Below are 27,806 nucleotides of genomic sequence, written 5' to 3'. Positions count from 1 at the left end.
AATTAGTGATCATCAATGCTACTTTTATAATTTTTGGTGCCACAAACTGTGCCCATATAAGGTAACCAACTTAATGGGTAAATGTGAGTGTTGGGACTGCTCACACACTGACCAGCTCCCTCTCTCTCTGTCCTTGGGGCTCCCTGCTCCCTGAGACACAATACAATTGAAAACATGACAATTAATAACTGCCATGGCCTCTGAGCATTCGAGTGAAGGGAAGAGTCACACATCTCTCTGCCAGAAAGGACTCTCAGCTCAGTGAAGAAGGCATGTCAAAAGCCAAGACAGGCTGACAGCTAAGCCTCTTGTGCCAAACGAGTTGTGAATACAAAGGAAAATTTCCTGAAGGAAATTAAAAGTGATACTCTAGGGAGCACATGAATGATAAGAAAGCAAAACAGCCCTATCACTGATCTGGAGAAAGTTGTAGGGGTCTGGGTAGAGCAAATAAGACACAACATTCACTTCATGCAGAGCCTGCCCCAGAGTAAGGCCTGCCTCTAATTCTGTGAAGAGTGAGAGAGGCGAGGAAGCTGCAGAAGAAAAGCTGAAGCTGGCAGGGCTTGTTTCATGAAGTTTAAGGAAAGAAAGCACAAGGTGAGGCAGCAAGTGCTGCTGTAGAAGCTGCACCAAGTTATCACGAACATCTAGCTAACATCACTGATGCAAGTGGCTACACTAAATAACAAATTTTCAGTGTTGACCAAACAGCCTTCTATAGGAAGAAGATGCCATCCAGGACTTGCACATCTAGAAGAGAGAAGTTCGTGCCTGACTTCACAGGATAGGCTAGATCTCTTAGTAGGAGATACTACAACTGATGGGTGACTATAAGTTGAAGCCAATGCTCATTTACCATTCTGAAAATCCTAGGGCCTTAAGGCTTTAATACTTAATCAACTACACTCAGTCAGTGGAACAACATAGCCTGGAAGACAGCACACCTATTTACAACATGGTTTACTAAAGATCTTAAACCCAATACTGCGAACTACTGCTCAGAAAAAAGAGGCTTCCTTTCAAAACATTACTGTTCATTGACAATGCACCTGGTCACCCAAGAGCTCTGATGAAAATGTACAATGAGATTAATGAATGTTAGTTTCATGCCTGCTGATAAGGCATCCATTCTGCAGCCCATGGATCAAGGAGTCATGTTACATCTTTCAAGTGACCCTGTGAATAAGCACATTTCCTAAGGCTACAATGCAATCCACAGTGATTCCTTTGATGGATCTGAAAGTCTTCTGGAAAGGATTCACCATTAGTAAATGTCACTAAGAACATTTGTGATTCATGAAAGGAGGCCAAAATATCAACGTTAACAGGTGTTTGGGAGAAGCCGATTCCAACTTCTTAGATGACTTTGAGGTATTCAAGACTTCAGTTGAGAAAGAACTGTAGACACAGTAGAAACAGCCAAAGAACTAGACCTACGAGTGGGCCCTGAAGAAGTGTCTGAATTGCTCTATTTCAGGATAAAACTTTATTGGATGCAGAGTTGTGTCTTTTGAACAAGCAGTAAAATAATTTGAAGGAAGTTCTTACCTTGGGAAAACCGCTGTCACACAGCACAACATTTCCCAGAACAATCTCCTGTGAAAGACTCATCGAAACAGCTATCAGGGCTGGTGCTGTGGCGTAACTGGTAAAGCTGCCACCTGCAGTGCATATGGGCACCAGTTCGAGTCCCAGCTGCTCCACTTCTGATCTAGCTTTCTGTTATGGCCTGGGAAAGCAGCAGATGGTTCACGTCCTTGGGCCCCTGCACCCACGTGTGAGACCTGGAAGAAGCTCCTGGCTTCTGATCTACAGCCAATTGGAGAGTAAACCAGTGGATGGGATGCCTCTCTCTCTCTCTTTCTCTTTCTCTCTGCCTCTCCTTCTCTCTCTGTGTAACTCTGACTTTCAAATAAATAATCTTTAAAAAGAACTTAAAACATGATTTTAAAAAAAGCAGCTATCTTCTCTGTTGTCTTATGTTAAGAAACTGCCACAGCCACCCCAACCTTCAGCAGCAACCAGTCTGCAGCCATCAACATGAAGGTGAGGCCCTCAACCAGCAAAAAGATTACAACCTACTGAAGGCTCAGATAGCCGGATAATCATTAGTCTTTTTTCAATAAAGTTAGTATTTTCAAATTTTTTATCTAAGGCATATATAGTTTTCAACATACTGTTATTGTACACTGAATAGACTACAATATAGTATACACATAATTTCTATATCCCCTGGGAAACCAAAAAAAATAATGAATTGCATTATTGTGTTATTTGCTTTATTGCACTAGTCTGGAACTGAATGTGCAAACTCTTTCCGTCATGCCTGTATTAATAATACATCTACCTCATAAGATCGTTGTGAGGATTAAATAAGTTAATATAAGGAACAGATTCACAACAGTGTCTGGTGGAGGGTAGCTTCCGATAAACGTCAGCAATTAATTTATTTCCCTTAAGGATTTCAGAACCCTTAAAGTCAGCTCTGGATTTATACCAAACCGTGAGTTATAAGAAGTATTTCTCTGTGTGGTTGCTATTTTTATACATTCATTCTACAGTCATTTAATAATGTACAGCACAAAGACATCATCATTACTAACCTTTTATAGTCACATTCTACCTTCACATCCCTACTAATAATCCTTTGTATATGCATTTGCATCACTCTTCACACTTTTAAAGGCACATATATATACACTTTGTTCTGTCACTGAAGTGTTTCCCTAGTCAAGACAATAACAGCAACAAAAGCTCTGATACCTGATAATACCCCTGGAAGTTCTGCAGGAAGCTAACACAAAAACTATTTAGGGGTAACATGCTCACCCCAAGCCATTCCAAATCTCATTCAAACTGGACTTAAATTTCCTAAATTCTAAAACTCTAGGAAATAAACCAATATGAGCACATGTTAGCTGATTAAACATAGAGCAGGTAAGATACTCAGAAACTTTAGGTAATGGAACTATTGACTGCAAAATACAAAATTATATGTCCAAAATCCTTCAATGTATAAAGGAAAATGCTTTCTATTAAAAAAGTCAAATCACCTGTTAAAAGAACCAGAAAGATGCTTTTTAAAAATCCTAGAAATGAAAAGTTCAATATACAGGTGAAACAATGGATAAGATATACCTGAAATGAGCCTTAATGGATTGGGACATAAAGCTGAGGAAATAAAAAAAATATAGCAGTTAGAGATGAAAAACACAAAAGATCAAGAAATGTGAAAGATAAATTATGAAGAATAGAAAGACAATGATTTTGAGTGCTTTGTTTACTATATTCTCAATGCCTAGAATATTGCTTGAAGATAGTACATAATCAATAAATATTTATTGTATAAATAAGTAAATAGATAATATATCCAAAAGGAGAGATCAGATTAAAAAGCCAGTGCTTGAGATAATGTATAAGAACTTTCCAAAATTGATATAAGACACAGAACTCCAAACTCACAAATACAATGAAGATTTAATAAGAATATACAAATAGAACTACATCTAGATACATAACTAGACACAGAGGAAATATTAAAACAAGGAAAAGTAGGAAGATCCAAGATGGCTGACTAGGGCATAGCCACACTAACTTAGGCTGCTCTAGGATATGAGAAGAACAAAGGACTGCATTTCCAGGGGTCTGACTAATGGGAATTTTTGATGAAGAAATGAAAGATAACAATGAAGATTCTATGGGACAAGAGGAGAGAAGACAGAGACACTGCTGCATGCCATCTTACCATGTTAAGGTAGGAAAAAAATCTCCATGCACTACGCCATTCAGTTGTGGCTCAGAGGGAATTCCACAGTCACCCACTCACTTTTACTTCAGCATGGAGAGCTGATTGGGGTCTGAGCAACTGTCGGGCTTGGAGCAGGGGAGCTGCCTTGATTCCTTCCCCTCCCCTACTCCAACAGAGCAGCAGGCAGTAGAAAACCGGGCAGTGTGCCTCTGTTCTATCAGCAGTATAGTCAGAGACAGGGCAACTTCTAAGGCAAAGGAAAGATCCCCTGCATCCTGCAACTCCCTGTGGGAGTTTTAGGGCTTTAGCCCCAGAGCTATGCTCATGCATGCTATGTGAGCTGGGGGATTTGTCTAAGCTGCTGAGGGCTAGCACTGGAAGTAGCCTTTAAAGTAGCCTTTAAAAATATCCACTCGCAGATTGGATAAAGATGGTGGAGTAGGGAGGGAGTGTGCTGCTCTAGTCTAGGAGAAGATTGTTTTTAAAATAGTGGAGAGAATGCAGTCTCAGGGAAGAATTATGGAGAAAACAGCAGAGGAAACACTACGCAAATTGGAGGGACACAGTGGAGGGTGAGGACATGCACGATTCAGGACCCCAGCAGCTGAGAGCCTCCATACCAGCATTGGAGAATGAGGTGAGACCAGACTGTAGTAGCCAAAGCCATTGTGAAAAAGCTGCAGGAAGAGCCTAGAGGGAATCCAGCTCAGAACCCTGTGGGGGAGAGTGTACCTGCCAAATTATAGGAGAAAAAAAACAAAGGGAGGGCACATTTCTCTCTCCCTGATCATCCTGCAATGGCATCCAGTAACAATCTGATAGAGAGAAAGTGCCATTTTGGACATACATAGTGGCTGTGTCAGCCCATGTCCCTGCCCAGCAACCGGCCTAGCAGAGACTCCTGGGTCTGGTAGGGAGAACAGACAAGGGGCTGGGTGCTCATGATTGTTGGAGGCTTGTGTGCTGAGATTGTGAAAACACTGAGGCTGCGTGAGAGAATTCAGGGTGTGGCTGGGACTTTGGGATGTCACTTGGGAGGCTCTACATGCTCAGGGCTCCCTGGTTACCTGGTGAAGGCAATTGCTGGGGAATCTGAGCTTACAATTAGAACTGCACATACCTTATTGTGGTCCTTGTTGCAGAGTAGATGAATAATATACCCACTGGGGTTAGTGCCAAGACACTGGTCTCCTTTGAGGAGAGGAGCTCAGCTGAGTCTACACCAACAGACAAGAATAAACCTCACCTCTGATAAAAAAAAAAAAAAAAAAAAAAAAAGAGGGAGATTTACCGCACCAAACCTGGTGTCATCTCAGACACTCCTTTCACCATGGAGAACTGAACAGAGATTCCTGGCCACACCCACCACATGCCTCTAGGTATTCACAGAAAGCAGACACTCCACTAATCTACAAAGGAATAGTACAAAGATAAAAGCTGCCACAGTAGAAAAAAAACAAAGAAGAAACCAACAAGTATTTCCACAAATGCCAGATAGCAAATGCACCAATTCAAGAAACAAGAATAAGGAAGACAATATGATGCCCCCAAAAGAACACAACACTTCAATACTAGATTGTGAAGATGATGATATTGAAGAAATGCCAGAAATAGAATTCAAAAAATTGATCATAGGATTACTTAGAAGTAATCAGAAGCAAATGCACAAACTAATGAAATTCGTACATGACATGAAAGAAAATTTCTCCCCAAAAATTGAGATCTCAAAGAGAAACTAAAATGAAATCTTGGAAATGAAGAAATCAATAGAGCAAAAAAAATGCAGTGGAAAGCCTTAAGAACAGAATCGGTGAAGCAGAAGAAAGAATATCCAACATAGAAGACAAAGCACAGGAAATCATACATTCAGACCAAACACAAGAAGAAGAAACTAGAAAACTAAAAACACTGATGGGAATCTATAGGATACTATCAAATGATACTATCATATGGGTTCTAGGAGTTCCTGAAGGCACAGAAAGAGGGAAAGGATTAGAGGCATTTTTAGTAAAATAATAACAGAAAATTTCCCCAATTTGGAGAAAGGGGAATCCAAGTACAGGAAGCACATAGAACTCCTAGTAGACATGACCAGAAAAGATCTTCACCATGACACATTGTAATCAAACTCACCACAGTAAAACATAAAGAAAAGATTCTAAAATGTGCTGAGGGAAACGCCAGATTACTTTTAGAGGATCTCCAATTAGACTCATAGCAGACTTCTCATCAGAAACCCTACAGGATAGAAGAGAATGGTGAGATATATTCCAAGCCCTAAGAGAAAAGAACTGTCAACCCAAAATACTATACCTTGCAAAGCTCTCATTTATCAATGGAGGTGAAATAAAGACCTTCCAGGACAAACAGAAATTGAAAGAATTTGTTACCACCTGTCCAGCCCTGCAGTAGATGCTTAAAGATGTGCTGCACATAGAAACACAGAAAGATGGTCATCACTACAAAAAAAAAAAAAAAAAAAAAAAAAAAAAAAAAAAAAAAAAGTAAAAGAAGGAAATCTCCCAGCAAAAGTACAAAGGAAATCCAAAATTAAAAATAGGAATATTTATGGAAAAATGGCATGGCAAAGTTGTTACTTATCAACAGTCACCTTGAATGTGAATGGCCTCAACTCTCCAGTTAAAAGACACAGACTGGTTGAATGGATTAAAAAACAAAATGCATCTATTTGCTGCCTACACGAAACACATCATCCAACAAAGATGCATGCAGACTGAAAGTGAAAAGTTGGAAAAAGATATTCAATGCTATCAAAAATCAAAAAAGAGCTGGTGTAGCCATCCTAATATCAAACAAACTAGACTTTAACACAAAAACTGTTAAAAGAGACAAAAAAGGGCACTATATAATGATTAAGGGACCAGTTCAACAGGAAGATGCAACTATTATAAATATATATGCACCTAATTACAGGGCACCTGGCTATTTAAAAGAAATGTAAAGGGATATAAAAGAAGACATAGACTCAAATCCAATAGTAATGGGGTATTTCAATACCCCACTTTCAGCAATGGACAGATCAACCAGACAGAAAATAGGCAAGGAAATAGCACAGTTAATCGACATTATAGACCAAATGGACCTAACAGATATCTATAGAACTTTTCATTCTAAAAGAGTTGCAGGATACACATTCTTGCATTCTTCTCACCAGTGCATGGAATTTTCTCTAGGCTTGACCATATGCTTGGCCATAAGCAAGTTTCAGCAAATTAAAAAAAATCAAAATCATATCATGCATCTTCTCAGACCATAATGCAATGAAGCTGGAAATCAGTAACTCAGGAATCTCTAGAATATATGCAAATACATGGAAACTGAAGAACATGCTCCTGAATGAACTGTGTGTCATAGAAGAAATCAAAAGAAAATGGAAAAATTTTTGGAAACAAATGAAGATGACAATACAATATATCAAGACTTATGGGATACAGCAAACACAATGTTAAGAGGAAAGTTTATAGCAATTTGTGCCTACATCAAGAAACTAGAAAGGCATCAAATAAATGAGCTAGCAATGCATCTCAATAATCTAGAAAAATAGCAGCAAACCAAACCCAAAACTAGTAGAAGAGAAGTAATTAAATTAGAGAAGAAATCAACAAAATTGAGACCAAAAAATTATAAAAGATAAGCAAAATGAAGAGCAGGGTTTCTGAAAAAATAAACAAAATTGACACACCATCAGCCCAACTAACCAAAAAAAAAAAAAAAAAAAAAACGAAGACAGAAGACCCAAATCAATAAAATTAGAGAAAAAGAAATGTAACAACATACACCATAGAAAGACAAAGAATCAGAGGAATTACTACAAAAAGCAGTATGCCAACAAACTGGGAAACCTAGAAGAAATGTACAGATTCCTGGACACATACAAACTACCTAAATTGAGCCATGAAGACACAGAAAACCTAAACAGGCCCATAACTGAGTCAGAAATTGAATCAGTAATAAAGATCTTCCCAACAAAGAATAGCCCAGTGGAGTCATTGCTGAATTCTACCAAACATTTAAAGAGAACTAACTCCAATTATTCTTAAGATAATTTAAAGGGAGGGAATCCTCCTAAATTCTTTCTATGAAGCCAGCATCACCTTAATTCCCAAACTCAAAAAAGATGCAACAGAGAAAGAGAATTACAGACCAATTTCCCTGATGAACATAGATGCAAAAATCCTCAACAAAATTCTAGCCAATCAAATCCAACAACACATCAGAAAGATCATTCACCTGGACCAAGGGGAATTTTTCCCTGGTATGCAGGGATGGTTCAATGTTTGCAAATCAATGTGATACACCACATTAACAATGTGATACACCACATTAACAAACTGCAAAAGAAAAACCATATGATTATCTCAATAGATGCAGAGAAAGCATTTGATAAAATACAACACCCTTTCATGATAAAAATTCTAAGCAAATTGGGTACAGAAGGAATATGATCAATGCAATCAAGGCAACTTATGACAAATTCAAGACCAGCATCCTATTGAATGGGGAAATATTGAAAGCATTCCCACTGAGATCCGGAACCAGACAAGGATGCCCATTCTCATAACTGCTATTCAATACAATCCTTAAAGTTTTAGCCAGAGCCATTAGGCAAGAAAAAGAAATCAAAGGGATACGAATTGTGAAACAGGAAGTCAAACTACTCCTATTTTCAGAAGATATGATCCTAAATATATATATATATAGGGCATCCAAAAGGTTCCATCAAGATACTATTGGAACTCACAGAAGTGTTTGGTAAAGTAGCAGGATATAAAATCAATACACAAAAATCAACAGCCTTTGTAAAAACAGATAATGCCACAGCTGAGAGAGAACTTCAAGAATCAATCCCATTGACAATACCTACAATAAATTCAAATACCTTGGAATAAATTTAACCAAGGATGTCAAAGATCTTTATGAAGATATTACAAAACATTAAATAAAGAATTAGTAGAAGATACAAAAAATGGAAAAATTTTTCTTGTTAATGGATTGGAAGAATCAATATCATCAAAATGTTCATTCTTCCAAAAGCAACTTACAGATTCAATGCAGTATCAATCAAAATACCAAAGACATTCTTCTCAGATATAGAAAAAATTTGCTAAAATTTGTATAGAAACACGAGACCTCAAATAGCTAAAACAATCTTATACAATGAAAACAAAGCCAGAGGTATCAGAATATGAGATTTCAAGACATACTACAAGGCAGTTATAATCAGAATAGCATGATACTGGTACAAAAACAGTTGGATAGATCAATGGAGCAGAATAGAAATGCCAGAAATAAATCCAAGCATCTACAACCAACTTATATTTGACCAAGGAGCTAAAACCAATCCCTGGAGTAAGGACAGTCTCTTCAACAAATGGTGTTGGGAAAATGAGATTTCCACATACAGAAGTATGAAGTAGGACTCCTACCTTACACCTAACACAAAAATCCATTCAAAATGGATTAAAGACGTAAATCTATGACCTGAAACCATTAAATTACTAGAGAACATTGGGAAAACCCTGCAAGACATTGGCACAGGCAAAGAGTTCTTGGAAAAGACTCCAGAGGCACAGGCAATCAAAGCCTAAATTAACAAATGGGATTACATCAAATTGAGAAGCTTCTGTTCTGCAAAAGAAACATTCAGGAAAGTGAAGAGACAACTGACAGAATGGGATAAATTATTTGCAAACTATGCAACTGATAAAGGATTAATAACCAAAATATATAAAGAGATCAAGAGACTCTACAACAACAAAACAAACAACCCAGTTACAAAATAGGCAAAGGACTTAAACAGATATTTTTCAAAAGAGGAAATCCAAATGGCCTACATACACATGAAAAACTATTCAGGATCACTAGCTATCAGGGAAATGCAAAACTATAATGAGGTTTCATCTCACCACTGTTAGAATGGCTATCATACAGAAATCAACAAACAACAAATGCTGGTGAGGATGTGGGGGAAAAGGTACCCTAATCCACTGTTGGTGGAAATGTAAACTGGTAAAACCACTATGGAAGACAGTATGGTGATACCTCAGAAATCTGAGTATAGACCTACCATATGACCCAGCCATTCCACTCCTGGGGATTTACCCAAGGAAAATGAAATCAGTAAATAAAAGAGTTATCTACACCCCATGTTTATTGTAGCTCAATTCACAATAACTAAGACATGGAATCAACCTAAATGCCCATCAACTGAAGACTGGATAACAAATTTATGGGATAAGTACTCTATGAAATACTACACAGTGGTAAAAAGAAAATGAAATCCAGTCATTTGCATGAACCTGAAAGACACCATACTTAGGGAAATAAGCCAGTCCAAAAGGGACAAATACCACATGTTCTCCCTGATCTGTGATAACTAATAGAGCACCTAAAAGGAAATCTGTGTATGAATTCAATTGAAAAAAAAATCCACTCTCACCCTGGGTAATAACTCTGCTATACCCTACAACACCAGGACTGCAACACTGATTTAAAATTTCTTGATGAAAATGGAATCTATCCAGTAGCCCTAAGGAAGAACTTATGTGCATTCTACCTTTCTGGACTCATACCCTCCACAGTAAAATCTGTACCTAGTAGTCTAGTCACCTTGTAGGACTGGAACAAGGTACAGTTTATATGCCCTAGTCCTAGGACTAAGGCTGTTGATATTATCAGCACCAGCTAGACTCTCCTAGCAGGACCTGAGGAAGGGTCCATCCATATCACACAGTCCTAGAGCCACAGTAATTGGTGCCACAAGCCCTGGCATCACTTAAGTTTTCTGGTAGGACAAGGAGACAGCCACCACTGTCTCCCTTAGCACCAAGAACAAGGCCCTGGCTATCATATTTGCCAGGAAGATTGACACTGAACTCTCCGTGGTCCAGAAACACACCCAAGGAAACCCCTTTTCATTTCAAAGTAGCACTTATATCCCTATGAATTGCTGTAGACTAGACTACTGTGCCACATATAGACAGCTGACATTGATTAAGACAAAAGAAATCACTCAGAGACTACACACCTGGGCTTAACTAGAATCAAAGCTAAAGCAAGAAGCAAAGTGAAACTCTGCAATCCAGGTAAGCTATAAATTCTTTTCCTAGAAAACCAATTCCATAAATGGGGGACAAGTAAACCAGATTGGCAGACATCAACATAGGGAAACAGAAGACATGGAGAAGCAAGGTAGCATGATGCCTCCAAAATAACACAATAATCCTCCAGAATTATACCCTGGACTAAAGAAAATCTATGAAATGACAGATATAGAATTCAAAAAAACATTGTAATGAAACAACAAAATTTCAGAGAATACTGATAGAGAGATTAAAGAAATGAATAAATCAGTAAGTGATATGAATAAAACAATTACTAATGAGATAGAACTCATTAAGAAGAACCAAATCAAAATTTTGGAGATGAAATCTTCCATCAGTGAAATAAAAATATATGATTAAGAGCTTTAAAGGCAGAATAGACCAAGTGGAGGAAAGAGTTTCTGACCTCAAGGGCAAGAATTTTTAAATAACACAATCCAACAAAAATAAAGAGAAAAGAATTAAAAAAGAATGAAGAAAGTTTGCAAAATATGAGACACCATTAAATGACCAAATATTTGTGTTACAGATATTCCTGAAGGAGAAGAAAAGGAAAAATGATATTGAAAACCTTCTACATGAAATAATAGTTGAAAATTTCCCAGGTCTTAGAAGAGACATGGACATCCAGATACAAGAAGCTCAAAGAATACCAAGCAAACTCATCAAAAAAAAGGCCTTCTCCAAGAATTATTGTCGTCAAATTGTCAAAAGTGAAAGACAAGGAGAGAATCTTAAAGACAGTAAGAGAAAAGATTTCTCAGTGGAAACCCTACAGCTCAGAAGAGAGTGGGTCTTAGAACAAAAATACTTTCAACCAACAATATTATATCCAGCAAAGCTATCCTTTTAAAAATGAAGGAGAAAGAAAATATTTTCCAGATAAGCAAAATCAGAAAATTCACCACTAGCAGACCAGCCTTATAAGAAATTATCTTTTTTATTTTTAAAGATTTATTTATTTATTTGAGAAGCAGAGTTACAGAGATAGGAAGAGACAGAGAGAAAAGTCTTCCACCTGCTGGTTCACTCCCCAAATGGCTCCAATGGCTCGACCTGGGGTGAACCAAGGCCAGGAGCCAGAATCTTCTTCTGGGTCTCCCACGCGGGTGCAGGAGGCCAAGCACTTGGACCACCTTCTGCTGCTTTCCTAGGCCATATCACAGAGCTGGATAGGAAGAGGAGCAGCCGGGACCCAGACTGGTGCCCATATGTGATGCTGGTGCCACAGGGGGAGGCTTAGCCTACTGCACATTGTCAGCCCCATAAGAAATTCTGAATGGCATCCTGCATTAGAAGTCAAAATGAAAAACATGACACCAACAAATTCACTAACAGAGAAGGTAGAATCATTATCCAATCAATAAAGTGACAGGTCTTAATTCTTATCAATTAATACTAACCTTGAATGTAAATGGAATAAATTCACCACTCAAGAGACTTAGGTTGGCTGAATTGATAAAAATCCATGACCCTACTATATGCTGCCCACAAGAAACTCACTTCACAAACAAATATACACACAGATTGAAAGTGAAGAGCTGGAAAAATATACACCAAGCAAATGGAAACCAAAAGCAAGCAGGAATAGCTTTTTGTCTGATATCAGACAAAACAGACCTTAAATCAAAAGCAGTAGAAAGCCAGCACCGTGGCTCACTAGGCTAATCCTCCACCTTGCGGTGCCAGCACACCGGGTTCTAGTCCCGGTCGGGGCGCCGGATTCTGTCCCGGTTGCCCCTCTTCCAGTCCAGCTCTTTGCTGTGGCCACGGAGTGCAGTGGAGGATGGCCCAAGTGCTTGGGCCCTGCACCCCATGGGAGACCAGGATAAGTACCTGGCTCCTGCCATCGGATCAGCGCAGTGCGCCAGTTGCAGCGCAGTCATTGGAGGGTGAACCAATGGCAAAACGGAAGACTTTTCTCTCTGTCTCTCTCTCTCACTGTCCACTCTGCCTGTAAAAAAAAAAAAAAAGCAGTAAAAAGATATAAAGAAAGACATTATATTTTGATAAAAAATCCAATTCAGTAAGATGTAACAATCATAAATATATATGCACTCAACACAAGACCACCCAAATAATACAGAAAATACTATTAGATCTACAGGGAGAGATAGACTCCCTTACGTAAGAGTGGGTGATTTCAACATCCCACTCTCATCCTTGGATAGATCATCCATACAAAAAAAATCAATAATGATACATAGGAGTTGAAACATGCTATCAAACAAATGGACCTAACAGACATTTGCAGGATATTTCACCCAACAGCAACAGAATATATATTTTCTCATCAGCACATAGAACATTCTTTAGTATAGACCACATATTAGGCCACAAATCAAGTCTCAGCAAATTTAAAAAGATGGAAATCATACCATTTTTCTACTCAGACCATAAAGAAATAAAGCTAGAAATCAACAAGAAGAACAATAGAGCACTCGTGAATACTTGGAAATTAAATAACATGCTGCAGAATGATCAAAGGGTCATTGAAGACATTAGAAAGGAAGGCAGAGAGGCTGGTGCTGTGGTGCAGTGGGTTAAAGCCATGGCCTGCAGTGCTAATATCCCATATGGATGCTGGTTCAAGTCCCAGCTGCTCCACTTCTGATACACCTCCCTGTTAGTGTGCCTGAGAAAGAGGCAGAGGATGGCCCAAGTGTTTGGGCCCCTGCACCCATGTGGGAGACCTGGAGGAAGCTCTTGGCTCCTGTCTTCTGCCTGGCCAGCTCTTGGGTAAAGGGAAACCCTTACAAGCTGTTGGTGGGAATGTAAATTATGCAGCCAGAGTGGAAAACAGTGTGGAGATTTCTTAAAAAACTAGAAATAGGTGCCTGCACTGTGGCATAGTGGGTTAAGCTGCTGCTGGTATCCCACATGGGCATTGGTTCGATTCCTAGCTGCTACCCTTCCAATCCAGCTCCCTACTAATGCACTTGGGAAAGAAGTGGAAGATGGCCCAAGTGCTTGGGCCCCTATATCCATGTGGGAGATGGTGAAGATGCTCCTGGATCCTTGCTTCAGCCATTTGGGGAGTAAACCAGCGGATGGAAGTTCTCTGTCTCTGTGTCTCTTCCCCTCTCTCTGAAACTCTGCCTTTAAAATAAAAAAAGAATTAAATCTTTAAAAAAACTTGACATATAATCTAGCAATCCTACTACTGGGTATATACCTAAAACATTTGAACACGATGTATCAAAGAGATACCTGCAGCACAATGTTTATAGCAGCACTGTTCACAATAGCCAATATTTGTAACCAACCAAGGTGTCCATCATCAGATGAGCAGATAAAGAAAATATATATACACACAAGGGAATATTATTCAGCTATAAAACAAAATGGAATTCTAGCATTTGCAGCAAAATGGATGCAACTGGAGGACCTAATGTTCAGTGAAATAAGCCAGACCCAGAAAGACAAATACTGCATGTTCTCCCTTATATGTGGGAGTTCAAATTTAAAAAACAAACAAAAGAGAAAAAGAAAAAAGAAAGGAGTATCTCTGTGTATCAGTATTACTGCAAATATATTTTTGTAAAACTTTGTTTTATACTTTTATCAAACCAATGGTTAAAAATGCTATACTGCAAGGCCGGTGCCATGGCTCAATAGGCTAACCCTCCGCCTGCGGCGCCAGTACCCTGGGTTCTAGTCCTGGTCAGGGTGCCGGATTCTGTCCCAGTTGCCCCTCTTCCAGTCCAGCTCTCTGCTGTGGCCTGGGAGTGCAGTGGAGGATGGCCCAAGTGCTTGGGCCCTGCACCCGCATGGGAGACCAGGAGAAGCATCTGGCTCCTGGCTTTGGATCGGAGCGGTGCACCGGCTGCAGCGTGCTGGCTGCAGCAGCCATTGGAGGGTGAACCAACAGCAAACAAGACCTTTCTCTCTGTCCCTCTCTCTCACTGTCCACTCTGCCTGTCAAAAAAAAAAAAATGCTATACTGCAATAGTCTTAATGATCTGTAACTTAATGTATATGGGCAGAATGATCATTTTTCCATTCAATTATTATTTATAGCCATGGTCTATATTCCCACTAAACTAGGATCTTTTTGCTTTTTACTTGTTAAACTTCTTATTTGGTGAAGTATTAAGCCTTTTTAATGTAACGGAAATTTAAAATATGCTATCTCAAAAACTAAAAAAAAAGGGAGAAGGAAAGGGGGGAGGGGAGGGAAGAGAGAGGGAGGAAGAGAACATCATTATGTTCTTAGAATTCTATCTACAAGTCACATTGAATGTGTTAAAAACTAATTAAAAATTAATATAAAAACAACAAAAAAGAAAAAGTAGATGAGGTGTGAAGGAATGGCAATGAAACTTGCAGCAGATTTCAACAGCAGTAATTGAAATTACTGAGACATAAAGACTGCTAATCTAGAAATCTATATCCCGGTAGTTATGCAATATTAAGAACAAAAATAAGGGGGGTAGGCGCTGTGGAGCCACAAGTTAAAGCCTTGGCCTACATCCCATATGGGTTCCAGTCTAAGATCTGGCTGCTCCACTTCTGATCCAGCTTCCTGCTAATGCACCTGGGAAAGCAGCAGCAGATGACTCAAGTGCCTGCGCTCCTGAACTCATGTGGGAGAGCCAGAGGAAGCTCCTGGCTCCTGGCTTCTGCCAGCCCTGACTGTTGCGGACATTTGGGGAGTAAACTAGTGGATAGAAAACCCCTTTATCTCTACCTGTCTCTGTAACTCTGTCTTTTGAATAAATAAAATAATTTTTTTTAAAAAAAGAACAAGAATAAGGACTTTTCCAGGAAAAGAAGAAATCTTGATTTTATTACTAACAGACTTTCATTGAAGGGATTTTTAAAACATACACTTTAGAAAGTAAAAACTTGGGGGCCAGCATTATGGTGTAGTGGGTTAAGCCACCAACTGCAATGTCAGCATCCCATATGGGCACCAATTTGAGTCCCAGCTTCTCCTCTTCCAATCCAGCTCCCTACTAATGCACCTGGGAAAAGCAGTGGAGGATGGCCCAAGTTCTTGGGTCCCTGCACCCACGTGGAACAGCTGGATGAAGCTTCTGGTTCCTGTCTCAGCCTGGCCCAGCCTTCACCATTGTAGCCATTTGGGGAGTGAACCAGAGGATGGAAGATCTCACTCTCTGTATCTACCCCTCCCCCACACTGCCCCATAACTCTGACATTCAAATAGATAAAATAAATCCTAAAAAAAAAGAAAGTAAACACTTGGATTCAGGAAAAAAAAAGGGGGAGGCAATGAGAAAATGAAAAGTGAGAAAACAAAGAGGAATATTATCTACTCTAAGCAAGCCATAACCATATTTTTAAAAAGCAGTGCTTTTAAAGAACAGTTCCAAGGATATTAAACAATGTGAATAAAAGTGCTGGCTAATAATAAGATACACAATAGGGAAGAAAGTGCTTCACTGTCCCTATGGTAACAGGAGGAAAACAGAGTTCTTGCATGCATACTCTTAAACATGGCTACTTTGATTAATCAGATGTATTAAGGTATTAGTAACAAATCTACCATAATTTCATTTGTCATGAAGAAAGGCCAAAGACAAAATGTGAGTAGCATCATGCCTTAAAGAGAGTTTGACAGAAGACTTGAATTGGGTTTGCTAGACTTGTATTTCCTTGAGATTTCTGTTATCTGCTCCATGGGAATTGTCCCCAGTTACATTACTTACACAGTGTAACATGTAATTTTTTATCAATATACCAATAACAAAAAATGTTATTATTTTTTGAAATCTATAACACCCTTAGTTATTGCTTTGTATTGTGGAATTGCTATCATTCCACAATGATGAATATCTGGTTCATGATAGAAAATGTATACCTTAATGCTATCAGTGGATTTTTGCACATAGTAGGTTTTTGTTTCAGTGCCACATTACAGTCTAGTAGTTTTGAAAATACTTGAAATGGGTATTTAACCCAACTCTGGTAGGAATTACAACACAGCTAATTGACTTGGGATGGCAACAATCTAAAGAGCTATGATGCCTTCCTAGGTATGTAAGCAATGATAACTACATTATGCCTACTATCTGGCCAACAGCAACTGGAAGATTGGGATCAATCGTAAAACATTTATTTGTTTCAGAAATAACATGAGACAAATGTCTGTCTTCAAACTTATAATGTATTGTGCCTATGTTTGCCAAAGTGTTAACGGTAACTACTAAAGAACTAGAACTAGAAATAGAACATGTAACTTTCAGGGGCTGGTGCCGTGGCTCACTTGGCTAATCCTCCGCCTGCAGCTCTGGCATCCCATATGGGCGCTGGGTTCTAGTCCCAGCTGCTCCTCTTCCAGTCCAGCTCTCTGCTGTGGCCCGGGAAGGCAGTGGAGGATGGCCCAAGTGCTTGGGTGCCTGCACTTGCATGGGAGACCAGGAAGGGTTACCTGGCTCCTGGCTTTGGATCAGTGTAGCTCCAGCCATAGCGGCCATTTGGGAGTGAACCAATGGAAGGAAGACCTTTCTCTCTGTCTTTCTCTCTCTCATTGTCTAACTCTGTCAAATTATATATATATATATATATATATATATATATATATATCTTTCAAACCACTAGTCTCAACAGAGGTAGAAAATAAAATGATAAAACTTAATCCATTAAAAAGTTACATAAAAGAAGATAAAGAGAATTGCAGAAAAATCAGGAAACATAACATGAAATCAAATGGAGAAATGCATCCAAATATATCACTTATCACAGTGAATTAAGTTGACTAAACTTACCAACTAAGAGACAGATATTTTCAGTTTGGGTTAATTTTTAATGATCAGATTACCTGTGCTAACAAATTATATTTCAGTAATAATTATAGAAAAATTAAAGTAAAAATAGAAAAAGAAAATAGGCAAACATTTCTCCAAATAGAACAGCCCAAACTTACTAGGAATAAAAATGTTCAGTATATGGTAATATAAAGGAAAATTCAAAGAAGAATTAACAACTCTGAACTCATGCATACATAATGAGAAAAAGTCTCCATATATATAAAGCAAGCTTGGCAAGTTTTCAAGGAGGTACTGACAAATCTAAAATTATAGTGGAAATTTTTAAGAATCTCTCTCAGTAATTAATGATCCAACCAAATGCAAATTAATTGAGAATATAGAAAGCTTGAGCAATATCATTATGAGAGTTCTTTAACTGACATACTTAATATCTGATACCCAGTAACTAGAGAATATACATTCCACTCATGTTCATATGTAATACCCACAGAGGCAGGTGGTAAAATGCAGTGGCCAAGAACTCAGTTTCCAAAGTCAAACTCAGTGTTTTATTCTTGGCTTTGTTACTTGTTAGCTGTATAATCTTGGACAAGTTACATGATCAACCTCTGTGTACCTAAGTTTCTTTTTTTTTTTTTTTTTCAAGATTTATTTATTTTGAAAGAGTTACACAGAGAGAGAAGAGGCAGAGAGACAGAGACAGAGACAGAGACAGAGACAGAGAGAGGTGGGTCTTCCATCCGCTGGTTCACTCTCCAGATGGGCACAACAGCCAGAGCTGTGCCAATACAAAGCCAGGAGCCAGGAGCCTCTTCTGGGTCTCCCACAAGGGTGCAGGGGCCTAAGCACTTGGGGCATTCTCCACTGCTTTCTCAGGCCATAGCAGAGAGCTAGATCAGAAGTGGAGCAGCTGGAACTCGAACCGGGGCCCATATGGGATGCCGGCACTGCAGATGGCTGCTTTATCTGCTGTGCCACAGCACAGCCCCTAAGTTTCTTCATCTATAAAATAACATCACAAGTATCTCAAAATTTCGCTGAGGTGGAGGCGTTTGGTCTAGTGGTTAAGATGCAAGTTAAGACAATTGCAAACCTTAGGGGAATGTGTGGGATTTGTCCCGGGCTCTGGCTTCTGCCTCCAGCTTCCTGCTAATGGAAACCCTGGGAGGTCAGCTTAAGTACTGAGGTTCCACCCACCCACAGGAAAGATCTACAGTGGATAGCAGGCTCCCAGCTTTGGCCCTCATCAGGGCCATTGCAGGCTTTTGGGGAGAGAAGCAGTGGATGGGAGTGCTCTTCCTCTGTCTCTCAAAACAAACAAACAAACAAACAAATAAGATTATTGAAAGCAATTAATATATTAACCTGGGAAACACTCTTAGAAATATGGCACAGGCTGGCGCTACGGCTCACTAGGCTAATCCTCCGCCTGCGGCGCCGACACACCAGGTTCTAGTCCCGGTCGGGGCACCGGATTCTGTCCCGGTTGCCCCTCTTCCAGGCCAGCTCTCTGCTGTGGCCAGGGAGTGCAGTGGAGGATGGCCCAAGTGCTTGGGCCCTGCACCCGCATGGGAGACCAGGATAAGTACCTGGCTCCTGCCATCAGATCAGTGCGGTGCGCCGGCCGCAGCGGCCATTGGAGGGTGAACCAACGGCAAAAGGAAGACCTTTCTCTCTGTCTCTCTCTCTCACTGTCCACTCTGCCTATAAAAAAAGAAAGAAATATGGCACAAAATATTTAGTGCTACATGCTGACACTCGTTTTTATGGATTATCCATATGCCACAAAGCAGGTTTTAACCACTTCTAAGTAACTAGCATCACGTAGCTCACATTCTCTGAATACTAAACAACAAAACATTTATAAAAGTTCTTTGGAAAATTAAAAAAGCAAGTTTATTTATTTCTATTTTTATTTTTAAAAGGCAGAAGAAGAGAGAGAGAGTGCACAGATCTTCCATCCATTGGTTCACTTCCCAACTGCCCGTAATAGCCAAGGACAGGACAAGCCGAATCCAGAAAGCTGGAAGCAATGAATCTCCTACGTGTATGGGTGGCAGAGACCCAAGTGTTCAGCTATCACATGCTGTCTCTGAAAATGTGAATTGGCAGGAAGCTGGAACCAGAAGCAGAGGTGGGACTCAGCTGCAGGTACCTGGATATGGGATGCAGGCATCCCAAGTGGTGTCTTAGCAGCTGCAATCAATGCTGGACTTTAAAAGGCAAAGTTCCAAATCACTTTGTAGTCAAAGAGAAAATTAAAATGAAAAAATACTTAAAATTCATAATGATAATACATCTCAAAAGTTGTACAATGTGGGCCTTGCACTATGGCAAAGCGGGTTAAAGCCCCAGCCTGCAGCACCAGCATCCCATATGGGCTCTGGTTTAAGCCCCGGCTGCTCCTCTTCCAACTCAGCCTTCATGCAATGGCCTGGGAAAAGCAGTGGAGGATGGCCCAGTTCCTTGGGCCCCCGCACCCACATGGAAGATCCAAAGAAGCTCCTGGCTCCTAGTTTCAGATCAGCCCAGCTCCAGCCATTGAGGTCATTTGGGGAGTGAACCAGTGGATGGAAGACCTGTCTCTCTGTGTCTCTACCTCTCTCTGTAACTCTTTCAAAAAAATAAAATAAATCTTTTTAAAAAACAAGTTGTACAAAGATAAAAGGCATTTGCCAATAAATATTTACATTAGAAACTAAAATTTTTTTAAAAAAATCAATAATCTAATGATATAATTGATGAAATTGGAAAAAGAACAGCAGAATAAAGGGGAATACAAAGAGTAAACTAACAATGAAAAAGAATGAGATATAAAGAATCCCATAGAGATGATAAATAAACCAAAATTTTTTAAAAACAAGAGACAGGGGCCAGCGCCGTAGCTCACTTGGTTAATCATATGGGCGCCGGGTTCTAGTCCCGGTTGCTCCTCTTCCAGTCCAGCTCTCTGCTGTGGTCTGGGAAGGCAGTGGAGGATGGCCCAAATGCTTGGGCGCCTGAACCCACATGGGAGACCAGAAAGAAGCACCTGGCTCCTGGCTTCAGATCGGCATAGCTCCAGCCATAGTGGCCATTTAGGGGGTGAACCAATAGAAGGAAGACCTTTCTCTCTGTCTCTCCCTCTCACTGTCTGTAACTCTACCTGTCAAGTAAATAGTAAAAAATATTAAAAAAAAAAAAAAACAATAAAAACAAGAGACAAAACTTTGAAAATATTGAAAAATAAAATATAAATGAAAATGGATGTTTAAATACAGGCATAGCAGAAAACAAGAATAAAAAGAATAATTTGAATAATTTCATGCTAAGAAATTTGAAAACTTAGACAAAATGTAAGCTTACCCAAAATATATATTTTACCAAAAGGGATTGTAGTGAAACTCCCAATTTTCCTCAAAGAAATTGATAAGTAGTTTAAAAGCTATTTAATAATAATTAAAAAGAAACCTATGGTGCCTTGAGGGTTTTATAACTTTCTACAAATTCTTCAAGGATTAGATCATCACAATGTTACAAAATCTCACAGATAGTAGAAAATATGGGAATATTTCTTAACTCATTTTATGAGACTAGTGTGTATAATTTGTGTGAAAGTTGTCATAATCAAAATGGAGTGACTTTTGTCAAATCCTCACCAAAATACTTAAGATGAATAAACAAATAAAGCCAGCAGGTTCTGAAGGAGGGAGCTCCCGCGAGGCTAGATGACAAGAAGCCCGCATCCAAGACAGCCAGAACAACAGCCTCGCACAAGGGCCTCTGAGACCTTACACAGAGAACACGAACTCAAGGATGTCTGCCCCACTGGATGCTGGCCTGACACCAGCTGCATTATAGACCCTCGCGAGCTAACGATTATTGCTTTTGTGTCTCTCATGCAATTGTTCTCTCTGTATCTCTAAAAGCTTTCCCTGGCCTTAACTTCCTGGAACACACTCACAGTTCACCACGTCATGTGTTCTCCTTGCAATGCCATACCCAGATACACTTATCAGTCTTAGGAGAATCTCTCTGCAATTTAATTTGGTGCTTGATATCAGAGCCAGGTAAATACAGGGGAAGAAATGACAGCTATAGGCCAACCTCGTATATACACGTGATTTCAACACTCCTTTAAAAATAGCACACCAAATTAAAGATGCATTAAAACAAATGACAATGTGCATTTTATCCCAGGAATGCAATAATGGTTTTATACTCAAAAAAGCTAATCCTGTATTATAGTTTGCCACATTAGCAGATTAAAAAGGAAAACAGTGTTAACTCAAGAGGATAGAACAAGCAATTGATAGAATTAAATATTTTTTTAAAAGCAGGAATAAAAAGGAACCTCACTAAATTGATAAAAGGTATTCACCAAAGGCCCAAAGCAAAAATTACATTTACACTGAAAAGTCAGAAAGCACCTTGTGAAACAAAGAATGAAAAATGGATAGCTCCTTCTATTCAAGCTCCTGCTGTTGAGTTAGTCCGGACAGTGAGAAAAAGAAATCAAATAAAAGGTATAAGGATTGGAAAGGAAGAAACAAATTTTAAGATGATGATTGCATAAATATAAACTTCCAAAGAATATACTAACCCCATTGAAAAATGTCCTCTCTTAACTCCCTGCTCTCCCCGGGCCATTGATTCTAAACAGCAGCCTGGCCATTTCTCCGGGACAACCCGGGGCTGTCACTGCTCGTTTCTTTTTAAGTTATTCTCCTCAAATCATCTTGAACTAAGTCCAAGGTTGGCTTTCCCTCCAGCCATCCAGTGATAGTGCTCTCGTCAGGTCCTGGTGAACTTCATGTGTCCAAACCTGCAGTCAAGTCTCAGTCTTCCTTGCACGTCGACCATCAGCAGCACTTGACATCACTCTGCCCTTGGAAGAGTGTCCTCACTTAGCTGTCAGAACACTATGCTTGCCTGGCTTTCTTCTTCCACTGGGTCTTAATTCTCACTCTGCTTACTGGTCTTTCATCACCAGATCAACCTCTGGACTGGCTTGCTCTGTCTACAACTCAGTTGGTGGCGACCTCATTCAGGCTCATGGCTGATGAGTCCCCAGATTATAATGTCCTGCCAAGACTTCTGTCCTCAACTCTGGGCTCTCACATTCAATTATGACATATCCACTCAGAAGGCTGGCAGCTCAGACTTTACATAGCTAGCACAGACCTCGTGACTCTTTCCTACACTCCCTCTGCCTCCCCACCCCTCCCCAGATATGTTCCTTCCCTCAGTATTCTCCATCTTATTTGAGATTGTCTCATCATGCTAGTTTCTCAGGCCAAAAATCTTCTAGTGCATCCTTGATCTCTGTCATCTCCATCTCTACCCCTCTCTTTATACCACTCTTACATCAGCAAATCCTGCTGGAGCCACCTGCAAAATAGATCCAGAGTCTGAATACTCCTCACCACCATCAGTGCTCCAGGATGGTCAGAGCCTCTGCTGCACTATATATAAATATAAACATATACACATAATTTGAAAGTCAGAGTTACAGAGAGAGAGAGAGAGAGAGAGAGAGGGAGAAACATAGACAGAGATCTTCCATATGCTGGTTCACTCCCTAAATGGCCATAGCAGCCAGGGCTGGGCCAGACTGAAGCTGGAAGCTAAGAGCTTCTTCCAGGTCTTCCACATGGGTAGCAGGGGCCCAAGCACTTGTGCCATCTTCTGCTGCTTTTCCCAGGCCATCAGCAATAAGCTGCAACAGAAGCTGAACAGCTGGGACCCAAACCAGCACCCATATGGGATGCCAGTGCAGCTGGTAGAGGCTTAACCTACTATGTCACAGTGCCAGCCTCTCTGCTTTATTTTTCTGCATAGCCCTTATTTATCATCTTCTTATAGGCTATATATTTTCCATATTTATTTTATTTTCTGTCATTTAATTAAGTAATTGATGTCAGAGGCTTTGTCTGTTTTGCTTACTTCTATACCCCAGCATCCAGTATGGTGTCTGGCACATAGTGGGCACCTAACGAAACTTTGTTGAGTAAGTGGAAAAATGAATATAGATGAAATTTAGGATTGCAGAGGGAATCATTTGTTTTATAATCACCTGAAAAATAAGATTTTTAAAAAGGACCATCATTTGTAGTCTCAGCTAAAAAAATATGAACTATTCATGACTCTAACAATGACCTACACGATTCTTTTTTTTTCATACTACACAATTATTAGGATCCTTAAGAAAAGATGATAAGACCTCATTGAAATATATTTAAGGTCTAAATAAATGGACAGAAATAGAACGTCTACAGATAAGAAGACAGCATCATAATGATATTAATTTTCTTCAAAGTAATCTACAAACATAATGAAATTCCAATAAAGATACTGACAGAATAATTCATAAAACTTGAGAAGATTGATATAACATCATTGAGGAACAAAAACAAATCAAAGCAATTTTAAAGAAGTTTGGGAATACTTGTCTTACCAGATGTCAAGATGTGTTACAAAGTAAGAGACAAGGTTCATATCGGAATGACAGATATGCAGCCTATGCAAGTGGCAAAGGATTAACACAAGCATATATAAAACACTGCAAGTTAATAAGGAAAGATTTAAAAATAACAATAGAAAAAGAAAATGAAAAACAATTAGACTCCTTATCAACGAGGAAACCAATGGCAAACAGCAAGTGAACATGAAAAAATGGCCAAGTCATTAATAGTGAGATTGAGAAAAACTTTAAAAAACCTGATCAAAGCGAAAGTCTGTGAGCATATGAAGTAACTGGACATTTCATGCACTGCTGATGGATGTGCCACTTTTGCTGGTATATTATAAAGTTGGATGTACACCAAACTCCTAAACCGGTTGTTTCACTTTTTGTTCGTACTATAGAAATACACAATTGCCAATATTGCCAATTATAAGAATGTTTACTATATCAGTATTTAAATAATAAATGTCAATTAAAAGAAGACTAGATAAATAAACTGGCACATTCATACTATGGAGCTCTCTGTACCAGTAAAAAGTAAACTGAAACTATGTGGACCAATATGGATAAATCTCAAGAGCATAATACTAATCTTATACCATTCATACCAATATAAAATAGTATATTGAAATATAAAAATTTTTATATTGAAATATAAAAATAGTATAAATAATTTTTGAATTATACACATGCCACAAAGCAGTAAAACCAAGCATGAATATATACTGGAATCAAGATATTGGTTACCTTGTGAACCTAAAGGGAGGAGAATTGGACTAGAGAGAGATATTCAGGGAGTTTTAATTGTATCTAATTTCTTAAATTGGGAAATTCTCTGTGCCTAAGGTGTTTCATTGTTCTTAAAAAAAAAAAACACTAAGAAAATTAGGAGGTAGGTGGATGGATGGGCTTGGGCTGATGTCACCGGAAAGGTAGGAGACGTAGATGACTGGGTAGGTATACAATCTCATCTGTCATTCTATGGGAGGGAATATAAGTTATTACAAGAAATGATTATTCAGTAAAGGTAGTCCAAAAGGACTTGAAATAAACTTGAAATGTTGAAGACACATTTGTGGATGTGGAGAGAATTTTTAGTAAGAAGTCATATTTTCAAAGCAAAACTTAGGGCAAATTTTTTACAGTGGCATTTTGGAGTAATTTGTGGAAAAAGAGGGCATGAACCAGAGAATGGATCTGGTAAAGTTCAATTATTTTGTGAGTGACTTTGGGAGGAGGATTGGAGGCTTGCATGTCAAATTTCAGATTCTACAAAGCTCAGAGTGATAACTAATATATCTGACAGAATCATGATATTTCGAGGTCATGATATGCTAGAATGAAGGCCTAAGCATGAGAACACTCCTGCAACAGTCAAAACGTGATACAGCACACTTAGTGTTTTTTTTTTTTTTTCTTAAGTTTTCCAGTTACAAGTCTGGATTCAAACTGAGGGCCTTAGCACATCCCAGGGTAAACATGGACCACTGCATGATGTTACTATCAAAAAGAAAGTTCAATAACAGAGTACATCTGACTAGTATCAGCAATTGTTCCAATCAATTTGTCCAAGTATGAAACAGCAATAAATCAGAATAACAAAACAAGCACAGTCTAGGAGAGGGCAACCAAAATGCTGAGAGTGGAGACAGTGCTTGAGAGCTACCAGGAGGCCTTCCCCAAAAACTTGGAAATGAGACTTCCCTTTGAGGAGCAAGCTAATTAAGTCTGCTTGGATGAGTGGGCTTAGACAGCTAGAGATCTAAGCTAAGATGCTAGCTGTACACAAGTGACTCTAGAGGTGAGTTACAGGTAATCCTTGAGAGGAAGACTGGAATTTGACTGTAAATGAGAAGGAAGAAACCTATTGATAATATCCATATCTAGAAAAAAGACCAGGCATTTCAACTCAGGGAGGGCCACATGCATCACACAACAATTCTGGTTTGTATGAGTTACCATTTTCTTTATGAATCCATAAATTGGCCTTCTAATTTGTACTTCTTCATCTTGCATTTGGAGTGCATCTTTCATACACTAACAAAATTGCATTGTCCAGACCTGAGAGTTAAGGGCTACAACATGAGCTGGTATAACCTTTCCCTGACACATAAGGCCCTTGCTGCTCCTGCAAAAACCCAAGGACACTAAGAATGTTGAGCTGGGAAGAAGGAAGCCAGAGGTAAGATTTGATGCTTATCTTCAAAAGTGTAGTTTTTCTTGTAAGAATGAAAATTAGACTCTTGATTGGGCAGACAGAACAAAGAACACTGGGTAGAGAGTCCCAAGAGTTCATATGGCTAGGAGGAGGAAGGTGCCAACCATCTGAACTGCCAATAAGGAGGTTCTTTGATCATAAGCAACAGAAAAATTGTGGGTAACTAGAGCAAATAAGAATAATCAAAAGATGGGCAGGGGATCATAGCTTTGAAGGAAAATCTGAAGTACTTGGAGTTAGGAGAGACAGTGAGCAAGTCAGCTACGGTAAGAGAGGAGCCAGGAATAAAAGGACAGTCACTTGGTGCACTACCATCATGACAAATTACCCTCTGCTGATTTCTTTCCTACGAATTACTGAGAAATACATTCTGGTTGGCAGACTTGGGACACGTGTCTCACTCCTCCCATCTTCTCCCCTGGCTGCGCAGGGTAGGGACCCAACAATGGTAAGGAACTTTGATGCTGGTCACATCAAGCCTTCATGCAATGGAAAGGGGGACATTTACCAAAGGAAAATGGAGGAGCAGGAAAAAAAATCAGAATCCTATTATATTCTCATCATTGCAAAAGAAGAGATCACTCATATATCTGGAATCCTAAGGAAGAGATTTCTGTGCTGGAAGAGAATGGGGAAAGGCAATTTAGAAGGTCACTTCCTGTTCTACGCTTCTGAAGAGTGACTGAGATGTGGAATTGATTACTGGGATCCACAGTTGTTAGGAAAAGGCCATTAAGGCAGATCTAGGTCTGATCTCGAGGGATGGCAGGGGACACAGCTAGCAGAGCAGCAAGCCATACAGAATGGGCCTGGTGGCTCAGCAGATTAACCAAAAGGAGCAGACAAGGTCACCACAAACTCACCATATGTGACTTGGAAGTAATCTTTCTTGGCTCTCTGACATAGTTCAATTAGAAAGATGGCAGAAATACAATGTGATGGACGTCAGTCAATGAAGAAGACATAGGAAATCTTCGCTCTCCAGACGTACTGGTTAGGTGGGATGCTAACTGGAGAGCTTAAAGGATGCATAGTGCCCCCAGGGACAAGAGACCTGCCAGGCTCAGAGCCAACCAGTGAGGACATCGAACAGAGCCCACCAGTGCCCAGATTCTGAATTTGACGTCTGGGAGACAAAGCAAATGATGAAGGGAACAAAAGAAATCACTGGCTACTAGTGACCTCTGGTGGATAGAGGATTTTGGCTTTTTTGTTGCATGGTCTTTTCCATTTTCAGAGATTAAAAAACTAGAGACATATTGGGCCAATTTATTTCCGGAGAAGTGTGTGAGAGAAGGGGTTGCTGGAAACAGCTCAGAAATCCTACCCAGAGAGTGGAAATGTACCAAGAACAGTGTGTGTTCTGAGTCACGCTAGGTTGATTGATGTCCTGGAGAACATGTGGACACATAATTGCTGTCAGAAACATCACCTGAGAAAGCAAGGTGTCTGGGCAGTGACTTCACTGGTCACAGGGGAATGGGGCACGATCATGGCAGCCAGCAAGAGAACAGGCTGACAGGCTGCAGGAGGA

At 39.5% G+C, this 27,806-nt stretch overlaps 1 protein-coding gene across 2 annotated transcripts in view; it reads right to left on the bottom strand.

Annotated features, from left to right (window-relative positions):
• The window catches only part of VEPH1 (ventricular zone expressed PH domain containing 1), a 256,104-nt gene that overhangs the window by 217,982 nt on the left and 10,316 nt on the right, over positions 1 to 27,806 (bottom strand). The window lies entirely within an intron of this gene.

The sequence above is a fragment of the Oryctolagus cuniculus genome, chromosome 4 (genome assembly GCF_051225735.1).
Source record: "Oryctolagus cuniculus isolate XC-2025 breed Fujian yellow rabbit chromosome 4, ASM5122573v1, whole genome shotgun sequence".
Classification (NCBI taxonomy): Eukaryota; Metazoa; Chordata; class Mammalia; order Lagomorpha; family Leporidae; genus Oryctolagus; species Oryctolagus cuniculus.
The sequence above is the reverse complement of the archived record's forward strand: the minus strand, read 5'-3'. Positions and strand labels throughout refer to the sequence as shown.